Source organism: Amblyomma americanum, chromosome 1 (genome assembly GCF_052857255.1).
Source record: "Amblyomma americanum isolate KBUSLIRL-KWMA chromosome 1, ASM5285725v1, whole genome shotgun sequence".
NCBI lineage: Eukaryota > Metazoa > Arthropoda > Arachnida > Ixodida > Ixodidae > Amblyomma > Amblyomma americanum.
In genome coordinates, this window is record NC_135497.1 from 185,146,031 (window position 1) to 185,161,283 (window position 15,253).

The window sequence follows — 15,253 nt, forward strand, 5'->3', positions numbered from 1 at the left end:
GCCGGAAAAACTGAAGCTCCTAAATCTAGACCAGGTGTGCACGTCGAAGCAGCCGCACACATCATGGCCTTTAAGACGCACCAAACGCGTACTTCTTCCAGCGCAGCAGATCACACACTGCAACTGCTTTAGGCGTAGTTGTTACTCCCGTGTAGGGCATGGGCTGGCGTCATCCAGTTGCGTTATTTTCACTCCTGTCCTGAAATTGCTTGACCTAGCGTGCGGCGAATCTACTGCAACACATAGAAAACCAACTAGCCCAACTTCAACGCTCTGGCGTTGGAACTCACAGGTTGAGCTAAAAGTTAAGGGTACGCGAATCTTGGCGCGTTGACCCCCCTATCCTGCGCAGACGAACAGGCACGGTGCAGTCGTGCGTCACGGCGTCAGTCCCACAGATACGCGTTAGCAGGCTGCCAAACCTGACGTCCACATAATCGCGTGTCAGTGGAGCTGGATCACAGGGCCTCGTTCGATTTATTTTTCACTTAACTCGCACACAAGTCGATGCTCTCCTCTTGTCGTCCCTCGTTAGTAGCAAATGACGCACGTTGCTGTTGTATTCGGTCGCGTAATTTCCACGTGGTGAAATTGTGGTCCTCTCTCAATCTGTCTATACTTGCACAATGTATTCCTGCCAATGTAATGCTGTCGACGCATGTGGCGGCTGTGTGCGTCGCTTTTCCTTCCAGGAGCCCGCATATCGAGCGTCACACATGCCTCGCCACTGTGAAGACACCGACGAGGAGGGGCCTCCTTCCTTTGCGTTTATCCTCGTAAAGACGAATAATAACAATGCCGTATGGCGCGCATCCTCTTCGTCAATAATAATGAAAAAAAAAAGAACAGAGGCGGCGCATATCGCGTTAGGTGGGCACGTGCCCTTGTGCCAAGTGTCCACCGTTCGCTTGGCCCGTGTTCCTCAAGTCCAGACGATTGCACTTGAATTTCACAAAAACTTCGGGCATCGCCTATGAATTTATAACCGCCCGTTCTATGTCCTTCTCAATTTAAAATTTATTCGCGATTCATACCATGCTGCGGACGAAGTTGTGATGCATGAGACTGCGTCTTCAGGGCGCAATGCAGATCAAGCCGGTAGGCTTTAAAGTCGATAACTCATATTTCGGCATGCCAATTCGGTTTCTCGCTTTATGATGGAGTACTGTTTTTTTTTCAATGTTGATCTATAGAACTGCCCTTATTGTCCCGACAGTGTGCAACTGTAGAACGTGTTCTAAGCGTGGATAACTGAACGGTTTACCCCCCCCCCCCCCCCCCCCATTCGCACACAGAAAGTTATCTCTCGGCCGTAAAGGTTTCGGCGACAAAAGAGTTTTTCACCTTTCTGTAAATTCTGAATTTTCTACTCAGCTCAGCCTCGGCTTAAGAATTATTCTTGCCACTGGGAAAAGGTCCGTTATCATCCGTCTTTGTGCACGCTTAAACTGGAAGGATAATTCAGAACGCGTAGCCCAGCGCATCATCTTACGCGCGAGAAGCAGATGTTGTCAAGGTACTAAGCTTTATCCTCGAACCGGAGGTCAACTTGGTTTCAGGTGCACTGTGCTGAGATTCACCACAAAAAAAAAAAGCTAGTCGGCACATAGCATTTTCTTATTCCCTTTTGTTTAATTATGCACAAAAATATAGAGTCTTAAAAATGCGAATAATTCAATCGTTCTAAGAAACTTAATCTGTCTTGGAACATATGTACAACACCTGTTGATTGGAAATGAGGATATTTCAAGAATTCGTAAAATCTGAGCCTCGAAGGACGATATTCGTTTGATGCAAAACGTATTGCTAGCTTACAAACTGCAGTCACTACGCATGTGCAGGACAAGTAAATGGCCTTTATTTTTACGCTTAGGTGCAAGCACTGACTATCACAGAAATAAATAATTTTTCTTTATTCTGTGAAGTGCCTCAAACTCGCTTCTCTGGTGCCCCCGGGCCCGCTTTTTCCAAAAAATGGCAGATCGCTGAAAAGCGCACACCTTCGCAAGTGCTGCCATGCAGGATACGACAAAATTGGTTTAGAGCGTTGCTGTTGTGTGAAGTATATAACTGCGTTGACGATTGCCTTGTTTTTAGGTTTTCATTCACATCCAGCCGTGTCTTGCCTACAAATCTGTCGAGTTCTGGAGTACGTATGTTTGATGCAGAAGGCGCAATCTATAAAAAGAAATGCAAATACCTTTACTTCAACATCAAGAGTAATGTTAGGGGTGCACTCAAAAACCCTACGATTGGCTTGACAAAAGACTACATCCCGACCAAGTGGAATCTTGACTCATTTTCTCCTGTATTTTTTTTTAGTCATGTCGAAAAAAACTTACTCCGCTATCAGAATGCACGTGGCGGAACCCAAGTAATGTGCAGCACTCACACTCGTTATTTTCTCCTTTTTGCCTGTGAGCAATCACGAACGAACCTTAGCGGAAAATATGGCTCAAAAGGTCGGTCATAACTTTTTCCCAAAATCTTTGGCTTCCCTGCATGCGGCTGTTACGAAAAAACAGTGCATTTCGTACAAGCCACATTTTCCCAGGGAGCGCAACAAGCATGTAAAATGATTAGCACCAACATTACGCGCCCAGTGCGAACATGACAATCTACTCAAGCAGCGTCCTCTCCTTCTTCGTTATTTGCTGTTGCTTTTCCCACAAGTTTAAAAGTTTGGACGTGAACCGCCGCGGTGACCACCGGTCCGCCCCAAAGCGGAAGCCCACCTGCTCTCTCCGGAAAAGTTGCGAGGCTGTCGGTGACGGGAGACCAGCGCGTCGCCTAAGCCCGGCGCTGTCGGGCTGTCAGCGAAGGCATGCCAGGAGGAGAGCAGAAGGACGGAAGCAGGCCCTCTGTATCCGGCGTCGGAGGAACCGCGGCGCCGCAGGTTGCTTGCTCACCGCCGGAGGAAGTTCATCAAGTGGCATCCAGCGGCAGCCGGCGGTGGGTCGGGCCCGGCGCCCGACTCCCGAGGTGGCGCCATCTCGGCTGAGAGCGAGCAACTGCCGCCTCGCCGCGAACGCCGCCAAGGCCCGGGGACCGCGCGGGCATAGCGGTTCGATTCCACCCGAGCTGCGGGCCCGGCACTGTGGCCTCTTTTACGGGGGCCTTGGGCCGCCTTGGCGCCGAGCGTTAAGCGCCAGCCAGACAGAGCGGCGCGAAACTTCAGAAGGGCGAGACGCGCAAAGTGCTTGCTCGTATTTTCGCTGCTGTGTCACGACGGGGAGGATGCGGAGGAGGAGAAAAGGAGGCCACAGCGCTACTCTATGGCGGTCGAGATGAGCTGCCGTTGACCCACGCTGACGGCCGCTCACGCCAGATCGGCAGCTGCCGCCAGCGTGTCAGCTTTCGGCAGCTACTACTACTACGTGCATGTTGTCCCGCAGAAACAAGGGGCTGACCAGCGTATAGACTTGCAATGGAATAAATGCGTCCGCTTTTTGCAAGCTTTGCAGGACGCCAGCATGGTCATTGCTGCTATTGTGTTATTACTGTTGTTATCCTCAGTTGGAATAATATTTATTTATTTATTTATTTATTTATTTATTTATTTATTTATTTATTTATTGTGAGGTGCCCGCTAATTGATATAGATATTTTACAGCGGTGCACTTAGAACAGTGCAAGGGAAAAGAACAATGAAAAAATAAAGGAATAACGAAAGTGCAATGCAAGCAATGTAGATGATGATAATGACGATGAATGATAGAAACAGCTGACAGTCAAAAGGTATTTGGGTCCCAATGAGCGCAGCAGGTCTCGCCTGAAAAAGTTAAAATCCTGATAAAATATATAAGGACAACACAGCGCAATGGCGTTATGCGTACAGATCCTTCGCACAATAACGCTTAGTTTGTACGGTTAGACTTAAAACACACGGCTTCGTCGCTCGGACCGTCCAGACACCAGAACTTTGATCAAAGGTGCTAGGTGCACATAGTCAGTGTGTCCATGCAGACACGCTCGAAAAAGAAGACAAGGTCCCGCGACTACCGTCTAGTCACCAAGTCGGTTAGTCCCAGAGCGCGCATAGCAGCCCTGTTATCGTCTCAGCGAACAGATAAGCAGACCGCACGGCCACGGCATTCCTCACTAACCTTTTCTGCACATTTTCGAGGGATTGCTAAGAGGTGCGGCAGATGGAATTCCACACAAAGGAAGCATACTCCTCTCGGCAAGACAAGGCTCCGGTAGAGGGCAACATGGCATGCAGTGCTACGTATAGGACCCTACATACACGGGTCACCATGCCATGCGCGCGCAGACTACTGCTATTGTCCTTAAGGATATGAGGTAATAAACGCAACTTACCATCTAAGTGGACACCTAATTCGCGATCAGGCCCCCTCGTAATGGCCCAACAGTAGAGAACGGAAGAAAACTGAATGGGGTAGGTCTTGAGGATAAACAATATTAAAACTGACTTACTTGGATTCAAGTTCCACTTTTTGACCAACACCACCTGTACACAGAGTTCACATCCTCTTGGATTAAGCTGCAATCACGAGGGGAGCAGATTATGTGGAATATCTTCAGGTCATCAGCATATCGGGACATCTGAGAGTGAGCAACAGCTTCGTAAAGGTCATTGATGAAGAGATTGAATAGCAGAAGGCCCAAGTTGTATCCTTGGGGAACCCCAGGGGTCACATTAAAGGGACTAGACTATTGTCCACCGTAGCTTTGTCTACCTTGTAGGTAGCCAGCAAACCATCTAGGACTTAGAAAGACCATCGTTCCACAGTTTTTCAAGAAGCATGCAGTGGTCTGCTACATCAAAGGTCATGCTGCAATCAAAATAAACAGTGTCAACCTCCTCACGTCAGGAGACTGCAGGAGCAACACTACTAAAAGCACTGACAAGGTTAGATTCAGCGGAACGACCTGTTCGAAAGCCATGCATATAGTCATGCAGGTGATTTTTGGTTGGTTGGTTGGTTGGTTGATAGGGGTTTAACATCCCAAAGCAACTCAGGCTATGAGAGACGCCGTAGTGAAGGGCTCCGGAAATTTCGACCACCTGGGGTTCTTTAACGTGCACTGACATCGCACAGTACACGGGCCTCTAGAATTTCGCCTCCATCGAAATTCGACCGCCACGGCCGGAATCGAACCCGCGTCTTTCGGACCGGCAAGGTGATTTTTGAAAAACAAATGACAGTTGTAGGAGAATTATTATCTCGAACGCCTTAGCAAAAGAAAGCAGAAGGGAGATAGCCTGTATTTGTCAGGAGCAGTGTGGGCCCCGACCTTAAAACTGGTACTACGAGCGCCTCTTTGCATACAGCGGGTAAAGTTCACGTCCTAAGATAAGACCTAAATATCTCCTGTTGATATGGTGCGGTCATCAATTGCGGTCTTCAAGTGGCTTCAGTTATTGGACCACATGCAAGAGCAATCGCAAATGGAGCGGAAAAATTTCTTCGAGAGATTGAAAAGAGGATTTCTTGTGTAGATATCGTAAGTATGTGGACGCAGAACATTGATAAGCGGAAAGGTTTCATTCCTCGGCGGATCCGAAGTGGAAATTGACACCACGAACTAGCGTCCGGTCAGTAGAGGCGGTGCTGCTGATGGTTAAGTACTTGCTAACGCAATTTAATGGAGTTGTTTTATGGAAGAAAAGAGCAAGCGCTCGACGTCAGCTCTTCAGAATGCAACACTTGTACATACATACAGTCGCCGCTACGAGCAAGCTTAGCTTATTTGTCGGTCCATTCTTGCCAGCTGTATTCAGCAGTAGTTATGAAATTGAATGTACGCTGAGACGCTTCAGAAAGTACAAGTATAATATGTTACCGCGACTAGCTGGTCGTACGCTACTTTTATGAGAAAGAGTTCACTAGCTGTAGCACTTGCCTAGAGTACCAAAACATCGTTCGCTGCCTTTTGATCTGTTGCCTGTGGTATGAGACAGCACCGTCAATAATCGTTTTTACACTCGGAAGAAGTGCGTGGATAAAGCAAAAACCTCTACTATTTTTGACAAATTACCACTTCCCACATGTGAGGGTGAAGTGGGCGCGTCGTCTGGAGAGTGTGGTGCGATCAATCGCCTGGCAGCGTTAATCCCGTCATCCACGCAGAAGGTGTAAACGTTGTCAAAGAAGACTTCTTCCCTTTCAAGAGCTATCTCCCCTCTCCGAAGACCTGACAAAAGCTGCATGGCTCCTTAAGACCTGTGAAGGAAAGTCGCACAGCAACTGGCGTCCAAAAGGAACACGACAAAAAAAAAAGCCAAGCAGGCACTGAACCTTAGAAGCCTCTGTGTTCTGTGTGTTTCCTCTATCCTCCATCAAAAGCCATACTTCCCCTTTTCTCAAATGGTGTGATTCTAGTGACAATTGAGAGACCAGCATCCCAGTTAATGCCTCTTGACGAGCGATACTTTGTTGTGCTGATTACAAGATTTCGTTAAAGCCGAGGTATCCTCTAGTTAGATATGGTAAGCTGAGATTTCGCGCACTCTGTGACTGTTTTTCTAAACCTTTCTCAACTGTCATTAGACTTCGTCTATTCATAAGTCTAGCATGTTCATCCATTTTAATGGTCCCAGAGAGATTTTGATCAGATTTCCAAATGCGGCATTCCAGAAGCTATATTTCCTTTCTCTTCTGGCTGCTAACACTTGAAGGCCTACAGCCCACCTGTAATTCCGCAAGGAGATAATGTTCCCTCTCAATGTTTTTGTTCACTGGTGTGTGTCCGTGTATGTGAGGTGAAGCTTTTGAGTAGAAAGTGTAACTAGCTCCTCCCTGAGTCAGTGGACACCTCAGTCGCGCTTTGAGGTACGTGGCGGTGGTGTCCACCTGCAAAAAAAAAAAAGTGCCTTCGCACAATATTTCGTGCTTATAAATACTAAACTGCCAGCCTTTTTTTTTCTGCTGCGGTAAGTCAAGTGCTTTCGAGGCACCCCATTGTGTAAGTAAAGAGGAGAGATGGGCGAGCTGGTAAGTAGTTACAAGAATAAAACCAGCGGAAAGGACGCAGACACAAAAAAGAAGACAGGAAATCGTCGTACTGTGTTCATTATTGTGTATGCGTTCTTTCCGCTGGTTTTATTCTTGCATCCTTCGCGTTAATTGGGTATTTACGACTACTGACGCGAACATCAATGCACACATTCCTTCCTTTTTTTGGCGAGCAGTGATATGATATGGAACTTTACCTACGATTCAAAATCTTTTAACACATACGACGATGCACGGCTAAAAGCACTTCTCAACAACAGCTTCTGTTTGAGGACTACATACAGCCTACATGAGTGCAGAAACAGAAGTTTTAGTGTGCAGCTGTGCGGTTCTTACTATTCGCATCGATGAACAGTTAACTGATTCTGGTAGCCGGTTGTAATTACCTCCATAATCACACCGGTGTTGCCCAGAGTGTTTCCATGATTACCTTTGCGTTCTCAGGGGGTACTACTGTGTTCTTTTGGAACGTAAGATGTGAAAGAACACTCTCCAATAGTCGTTTCTGAAATTTGTCAACTGTTTCATCATAACTGCTTCCTATTTCTGCTTTCTTTCCATCATTATTTTTTTACCTTGCACAGTTTACATTCATTAGTAGCTTTTGAGTACAGTATAATGCCATAGTCATGGTGCTGCTTCGTTTCCTGTATACTGCCTCAAAATATCTGTGGCGTTGTAAACAAGTACTCTTGTCTTCACGCTCAGCGTTTGTTGTGGTTGGTTTATGTCGTATGTTTTCATATAGATTTGCCATTTTAAAGGTAGTCGCTCAGCCAGCAAGGAATTCGGGAGTTCTATTTCTTTTTTGCGCAGTGATGTCAGTATGATTTCTTCTCATTTTACCTATATTTAGGTTCTTTTATATACCGTAATTACCCTATTCTAACGCGATCCTCATTTTCGTGTTCGCGCAAAATGAGCACAATTGGTGTACAAGCCTAAAGTGACGTTCATATCTGTTTCCGCTTTACTCCCCGCCGCTCTTTTCACGGTTCTTCTCTGCAATCGCGGCGAGCGCGCCTCAAAGCAGTGGACGCGCAACAACACAGGTGCAAGGCCAGCATTCGTAGGCAAATGGAGATCAACGGCGGTAATAGAGCGCACCTTCCACGTCTCCCAGACTCGCGTGCGGCCCGGTTGACTAGCCTGGTATAAACAGCAAAACGAACTGCCAACGAACCTGTTGTTTCAGATTCGAACGCGACGCGAGCGTCGGAGGTTACCGGAAGTGAAGTCATTAAACGGAAGCTTCCTCTCCCGTTGCCTACCGCTCGTCGCGAGCGAGCAGGGTAAATAACGGGCAGCTTGTATGTTCGTTACAGGAACTAGCTTGCATAAGAATTAACGGTATTTGTTTTTGACCCACGGAGCTCCATGCGTCCGCAACGGAGTGTGTGCAACCCGCATCTCTAGCCTGAAATTTCGGGGGGAAAAATTTCCCCTTGCACACGCAGAATGCGCAGTTAAACCTAATGTCTATAAGATACCCGATTTGCAGGTAGGCTTAGCGCGAGACAAACGAGGACAATAGAGGGACACAGGACTAGCGCTCGTCCTGTGTCCCTCTATTGTCCTCGTTTGTTTCGCGCTAAGCCTACCTGCAAATCATGAATCGCCAACTAGCCCAAAACTCCACTTTGCTAAAAGCTCCAAGATACCAACCATGCAAACTGCCAGTGCAGAAAGGTTTAACCTGCATATTATGGTGGTAATGATGTTGCGTCTGTTCGAAGCGTGCTTTCGGTCGTTCATCGGATTGCAAGTGTATGCGGTTTCGAGGCTTGATTTTAGTGGAAAAAAAAATTGCGCGTAAGAATCAGGTAAAAAGAGTACTATGTATCCCCTTAAAATAATACTTCTTTCCGATTATGGATATTAGTTAGTTGAAGTAATTTTAATTTTGCGCGTTTTCATGCATTAGCCTTGTATTCTGAATTATTTTCTTTATGTGTTGACTAAGCTACAAAACTCATTCCAGTTTGGAGGCCGCCGCGGTGGCTGAGTGGTTATGTCGCTCGGCTGCTTATCCGAAAGACGCGGGTTAGATCCCGGCTGCGGCGGTCGAATTGCGATGGAGGCGAAATTCTGGTGGCCCGTGTACTGTGCGATGTCAGTGCACGTTAAAGAACCCCAGGTGGTCGAAATTTCTGGAGCCCTATACTACGGCGTCCCTCATAGCCTGAGTCGCTTTTGGGACGTTAAACCCCCATAAGCCAAAACCATCATTCCAGTTTGCTGACCTGTTGCTGGGCCCTTGTCAAGCCATTTATGTAGTCTTAGTCCAGGGAAGCTTCCACTAACTGGCTGAAAAAAATAAACAGAATTAAAGTGAAGCGAGCTCGTTTTCATAAGTTGTTTCTTCTGCAACTGTTTTATGTTCATGAGGCAGCTGCCGTCTGATCTTTTTTTTAACCTCATGAATGAAGTAGTGTGTTGCTGCGTCAAGCTGCAAAGTAAAAAGCTGGTTGAGGATTTTTTTTGCGTAGGGATGGCATTCAGCGCTACCACCAGCCGCCAACAGCGCATACGTAGATTTCTGCAACAGGTCAGGCACGCCTGGACGTGGCTAGTGTTCCTGTATATGCTCCCTCGCTCCTGGAGCATGCTAGACGTCGCCCGCAACAGCCCCGCCATCTGCGCTTGCGCTGTTGGCGGCTTGCGGTAGTGGCATACAATAGCGCTAGTGACCTCTCCATCAGGTACACGCAGATGTCAAAACTCTTTGGACCGCTGCGAGGAAGCTCTAGCTACCACTCCCACCGTGTTTGCGCCAGGTACTCACAACAGTACAGACAGCAATTGGGGGCGCCTAGGCAGCGGTCTCTGGAAATGTTTACGCACTCAATTAGTTCACTGTTGTCTGGCTCATTTTGCCAACCACGCTTTCTTTTGTGACTTGATCCGCAGCACTGGCTTCACGAAAAAATTGGCTGAGAACGTTATGTTCCAAGCATCGCAATTCCGATTACGTCCGCAAGTTCCCATCGTGCAGTTTGATGTGCGCCTCTGCTTCAGGCCAGGACGTTCTGCTTTACGCCAAAAAGCCGAATGCCGCTGTTTGATGATTGGTACAACAAAGCACTGCAGGCAAGCGTCTGGCTGTGAGAATAAAGTGTTTTAACGTTCCGGAAGATGGAAAACGCAAGCACTGGAACTGTGTAGCCGCATTTGAGGCTGCAGGGTGTGAAAAAATAAATAAATAAATAACCAAACAAACACACAATCAACCAAACAAACAAATAAATAAATACATTTTCAATTTATGGTGCTATGAATTTGGAAACTTTTTTACAATCCGTATTAGCGCTTCCTCGGTTTTTTTGTGTGGAAAAAAGATTGCAGAAAGCGGAAAAGATGCGTGAAGTCGAGGCGCATTTCGGCCCGAGTGCTTCACTTCTTCTTTCTTTTAGATGGTGTCGCCAAAAGACTGGGAGTGCTTGGAGTCGCGCTTCGTGCCTAATTTCGCTGTAATACCTAGTAACTGAAGCGAAGCAATTGTTCAGCATAACGTGCAGATCTGCCGGCTAGCAGCTATTCAGTACAGGACCGGCTCAACTAGCTGCCCAGCTAGCCCTGGTATGGTAGGCCGAAGTTGTGCTCGGAGGTTAACTTGACGCCGCATAAACTGATTCTGTCTATTTGCTAGAAAGCAGCATTTTTATAGTGCATAAGGATTATGGATCCCTCGCTCAGCAAAGAGGACATTACCGTTTTCGTTTTTTTGCAAGGCAGCAATGTTTACCAAAAACGAATGGCACTTCTGGAATGTTTTGTGCATTTAGACTCGCTGGTTCTGGTGCGTTTGTACGCAAGTGAATGTTTTGTGTCCACGGCAGCATACTTGCTGACTGTACACTTACTAACTTAACTGTTGCTATCCCAGCTTCTCACATTTCTCAAAAATTGCGGTAGAAGCATCCAAGCCGTGGCGTAACTCAGTGGAAATACAGCATTGGTTGGCAAACTAAACGCGGTTTGATCGCATTCGCGCTAGAATTTTTATGTTTGAGTTGTTTCTGTTGTTGTTTTCAGGCAACAGCCGTAAAACCATGCAACTCCCAGAACGGGTACGTACTTGCGCGAAGAAGACGGTGCTCAATAAAGGAGCACACACGGCATGTACAGAGCGCAATGTAGGAGAAATATGTTTAATTTCAAATATGTTCAAATATGTTCATGCTGTCTGTACATGTCGTGCGTGTTCCTTTGTTGTGTCCCGTTCTTCGCGCAAGTACTTACCCGTTCAAAGATGAACCAACTCGCCGAAACAAGAGTATTACTTGAACTCCCAGAAGCGCGTGTATGTATAAGGACCTATTCTCCTGATTTAGATGCTGGCGAAGAACCCGTTTGCTTCCGTCTGTTGAATCCTGGTATAGAGTGCATATTGTTTTGGCATAAGCCGCTGCTTCTCTTCTCTGCCACTTCCAACCACAAATGCCAACTTCGTAGCTTCAGTTGCCTTTTTTGTTAGTGTTTGTGGAGTGGCAGGAACGAAACGACGCGTCCACGGCCGTCAGCTATATGTGGAAGACAAACCTATGCGTAGCGGACATTATTGCCGACGCCACCCATCCCGGCGCCAGGAGCAGCCTGCACTGGCCGGAAACCCCAAGGAGCGGGTATCGCATCATTAGCCGAACCATTGACTGCGCACCGACAGTGGCGAACGCTGGGCCAAGCGGAAGCGCATTCTCTCGTTTGCAACACGGCCGCTATGATTGGTTCCCCGCGTGCGAGGCGCTGTGTCGGGCCGTGAAAAGCAGCCCGCACACGAACGCCGCGAAGAAAGATTGCCGCCAGGGATGAGAAGTGGCGGCTGGCACTATTGCGGCCTTTGTCCGGAACTCGGCTCGCGCCGACCCTTTGCGACACTTTGCTTGCATCCGCTCGCCACGAGGAGCTGAACATCCAGCCCCACAACTCCCGCGCAGGCTGAACCATCGAAGCCAGGCCCCTATCGAGCAATCGCGGAAATTAATGCTGGTGTTCCCGTAAGTTCTTTCACGAATTCGCTCTGTTATTCTTGTCTGAAAAAGTCAGTCTCCTCGGGGCTTCTCGCGAATTCTCGGAAGAAAGTATTGCGCAACTTCAGCGCTGCATTTGTCATGCCGTCATTCGTGCTCCAGCCCTTGTTCCAAGGAAAATCAACTCCGAGATAACTCTACCTCAAAAACTGAAGAAGGAAACTTGGAGAGTTTCGATATTTCTGTCAATGCGTGAGGTCAGCGAGCTCTTCCTGCGAGTGGCAGCGAGGAAGATTGCCACGACGAAGCACTCATTCGCAGCGGCCGCTCGCCATGGCACTCGATCATTGCCGAGTTCGTCTGGTGAGCAGCCGCCGCGACGCGCGAATCATTCGCGTCAAAGAGTTCGCCAATAGCGGGGCCGAATGCGTCGGGTCTGCAGCCGACGGTGCTCTGCGGAGAAGCGCGCGCAGATTCTGCGGGGGCAGCGCGGCGCCAGGGTGACGAGTGCGTGGCTGGTGACGCGGATCCTGTCGATCGGACGTCGCAGTCAGCGCGTGCCTGCTTTGCGCACACTGAACAGTGCGAAGCCGATTTCCGTGGGTTTATTTCCTTTTTTCTTTACCTTTAACTTTTCGGAGATTGTCATTCGGGAAGTGACGCACGTGTTTTGCCGCCCCTGTATAAACTAAGCAGCTTTGACGCATGTTATCGGAGGCGAGGAAATGATGTGGCGACATGTGTCGAAAGCGTCTGCTCGACGTGGAAGGTTGAAGCCAATGCTGCAGGGCGCACCGCACCGCCTCCTGTTTTCCCGGTGGCATTCGCCCTCGCGTTTCATTCTCGCAAGCATGTCTAACCAAGCCTAACGCGCTGGGCGCTGCGTTTTTTTTTTTTTTAAAGCAGTCGTTCTCTTCAGCAAACAGCGATGGAAAATCTCAAGTTCGAAGGGAGGGCTCAACATGTGCATGTTCGCTTTCATTTTTCATTTTCTTGCTCTGACGCTCGTGCTTTCGCTCCGAGGATCAGAACATTTTTTTTTTTTGCTGTTTCGAGAAAACATACATATCGCCATGCTAATTCACTTTCTTCAGCACTTGACACCTCGGTATTCTGTACTGTGTGTCCTTGTCTGTACAGTCAGCAAACGCTTGGTGACACCTTCTTTATAACATTCCATCAGAAAGCGCAGTGAACGAAGGTTAGCAGTTACCGTAATTTCTGATGTACAGACCACGGGCTATACGTGTTTAAAGGCGAAATTTTGTACTTTGCGAACTATCATTTTTTTTTTACAATTTCGCCTAACATAGCGTGATATGCCCAAAGCGATCTTGTCACGCAATTTTTGCTAAACTTGACTGAAACTTGCACTGTGATTCGGTTGGCATCGTGTGGCTCACTGGCTGCACGCGTGTTCACTGGCTCTACTCGTTATGTCCTTTTCGAAGAACATGGACCTGCGCAGAAGGGCACAAGCGGGGGCTGGGATCCTGGAAAGTGAGCCCTTGTCAAGTTATCGTCAATCGCTTCGCCCAAGTCGGACGTATTTGCCCGATGAAAAGAGTCACAAAGTGGTACCGAAGACAACGGAGATTGTTGGCCCAGGGACGTATTAGCGTCGACGTATTCCGGAATAACATGTGCCTGCTGCACACGCACAGTGGCAGATTCGCGACACATCTTGCTCCCCACCCTGCAACTGCATGTGCGCCGCAGGCATCCGGTAAACCGCTATACGAGTACGCTAATACCTCTCCCCTATACTAAAACTCCGCAACGACGAGTCTTCTTTCCACGTAGAAACGACAGACATTGTTTTGCTCCGACAGTGCCGATTATGTGTGTGTGTGTGTGTGTGTGTGTGTGTGTGTGTGTGTGTGTGTGTGTGTGTGTGTGTGTGTGTGTGTGTGTGTGTGTGTGTGTGTGTGTGTGTGTGTGTGTGTGTGTGTGTGTGTGTGTGTGTGTGTGTGTGTGTGTGTGTGTGTGTGTGTGTGTGTGTGTGTGTGTGTGTGTGTGTGTGTGTGTGTGTGTGTGTGTGTGTGTGTGTGTGTGTGTGCGCGTGTGTGTGTGTGTGTGTGTGTGTGTGTGTGCGCGTGCGCGTGTGTGTGTGTGTGTGCGTGCGTGCGTGCGTGCGTGCGTGCGTGCGTGCGTGCGTGCGTGTGTGTGTGTGTGTGTGTGTGTGTGTGTGTGTGTGTGTGTGTGTGTGTGTGTGTGTGTGTGTGTGTGTGTGTGTGTGTGTGTGTGTGTGTGTGTGTGTGTGTGTGTGTGTGCGTGCGTGCGTGCGTGCGTGCGTGCGTGCGTGCGTGCGTGCGTGCGTGCGTGCGTGCGTGCGTGCGTGCGTGCGTGCGAGCGAGCGAGCTCGCGCACAAACACACACTGGAAGTGGTCCCAGTTATATTTTAAAGAAACACAAAACTTTCTTCCGAACTTAAATCAAATGTTGTCAGCAGTTATCAGTGTTGTCGGCCAGTTATGCGCCTTTAGTCAGAATCAGCGGAGTCTACAACGTTGTCAGTGCCAACGCCAATGAACCCTTTGAACGCCGGCAGCCTATTGCTCCAGTGCCGCGTTTCTCACAAAACGCTGTCAACGCAAACTCAAGCAGCGCACATCTCTCTGCCACTACCGCCATGTAGTTCAAAGCACGATTGATGTGTCCGCTGACCCAGGGAGCCAGTTATGCCCGTTTCCATTCCTTTCATGACTTTAGCGCACAGATGGAAGTTGACGAAGACGATGACGTGCAATGCACAGAGCGAGAGTATATATGTTGCAGTTTAACACCGATCCCCCAGTATGTGATAGGCTAACAACAACAACAACAACAACAACATGGCGTGATCGGCTGCGGCGATAGCATAGTGCTCTCGTGCACAGTCCAGCGAAGCTGATCTGTTCGCGCCGCCGTGGGTTCGAAACCCAGTCGCGGCAATATTTATTTCATTTCTGCATGTATCTGAGAGCCTTCAGACAAACATCGCCTCTTTCAGAATTGCTAGTGAAGTAGTACTTTGGCACTAAATCGCTCGGTGTAGTGTTCTAGAGTTATGGCGATCCTACAAGGCAAAGTCTGTCAACGAGAATCACTCTACTCATAGGTCATAATTTCAATCTCAATGGCTTAGACAAAGCTGCTTTAGTGAAGACGCGAACATCTCCGAATGAAAAGCTTCTTAATGCGCGCCATCCCGTTTCCGTACACTGCATTAAAAATAAAGGGGAATTGTACAAGTTGTTGTTCCCACAGCGAATGGTCCCGCACAAGAACATAAACTAGCTCAGAATTGGTTCCGCTTCATA

The 15,253-nt window shown here is 48.2% G+C and overlaps 1 protein-coding gene across 3 annotated transcripts in view; it reads right to left on the minus strand.

Annotated features, from left to right (window-relative positions):
* Positions 1 to 2,931, minus strand: part of Ac76E (adenylate cyclase type 2 Ac76E) — a 466,144-nt gene extending 463,213 nt beyond the window's left edge. For 2 of the 3 annotated variants that reach the window (XM_077647990.1, XM_077647988.1), the window contains exon 1: positions 2,736 to 2,872. The gene's annotated coding sequence lies outside the window, so the exon portion shown is untranslated. Of the gene's footprint in view, positions 1 to 2,735 lie in introns of all 3 variants that reach the window. The other variant, XM_077647989.1, reaches the window with a different exon arrangement.
* Between the last annotated feature and the right edge of the window lie 12,322 nt (positions 2,932 to 15,253).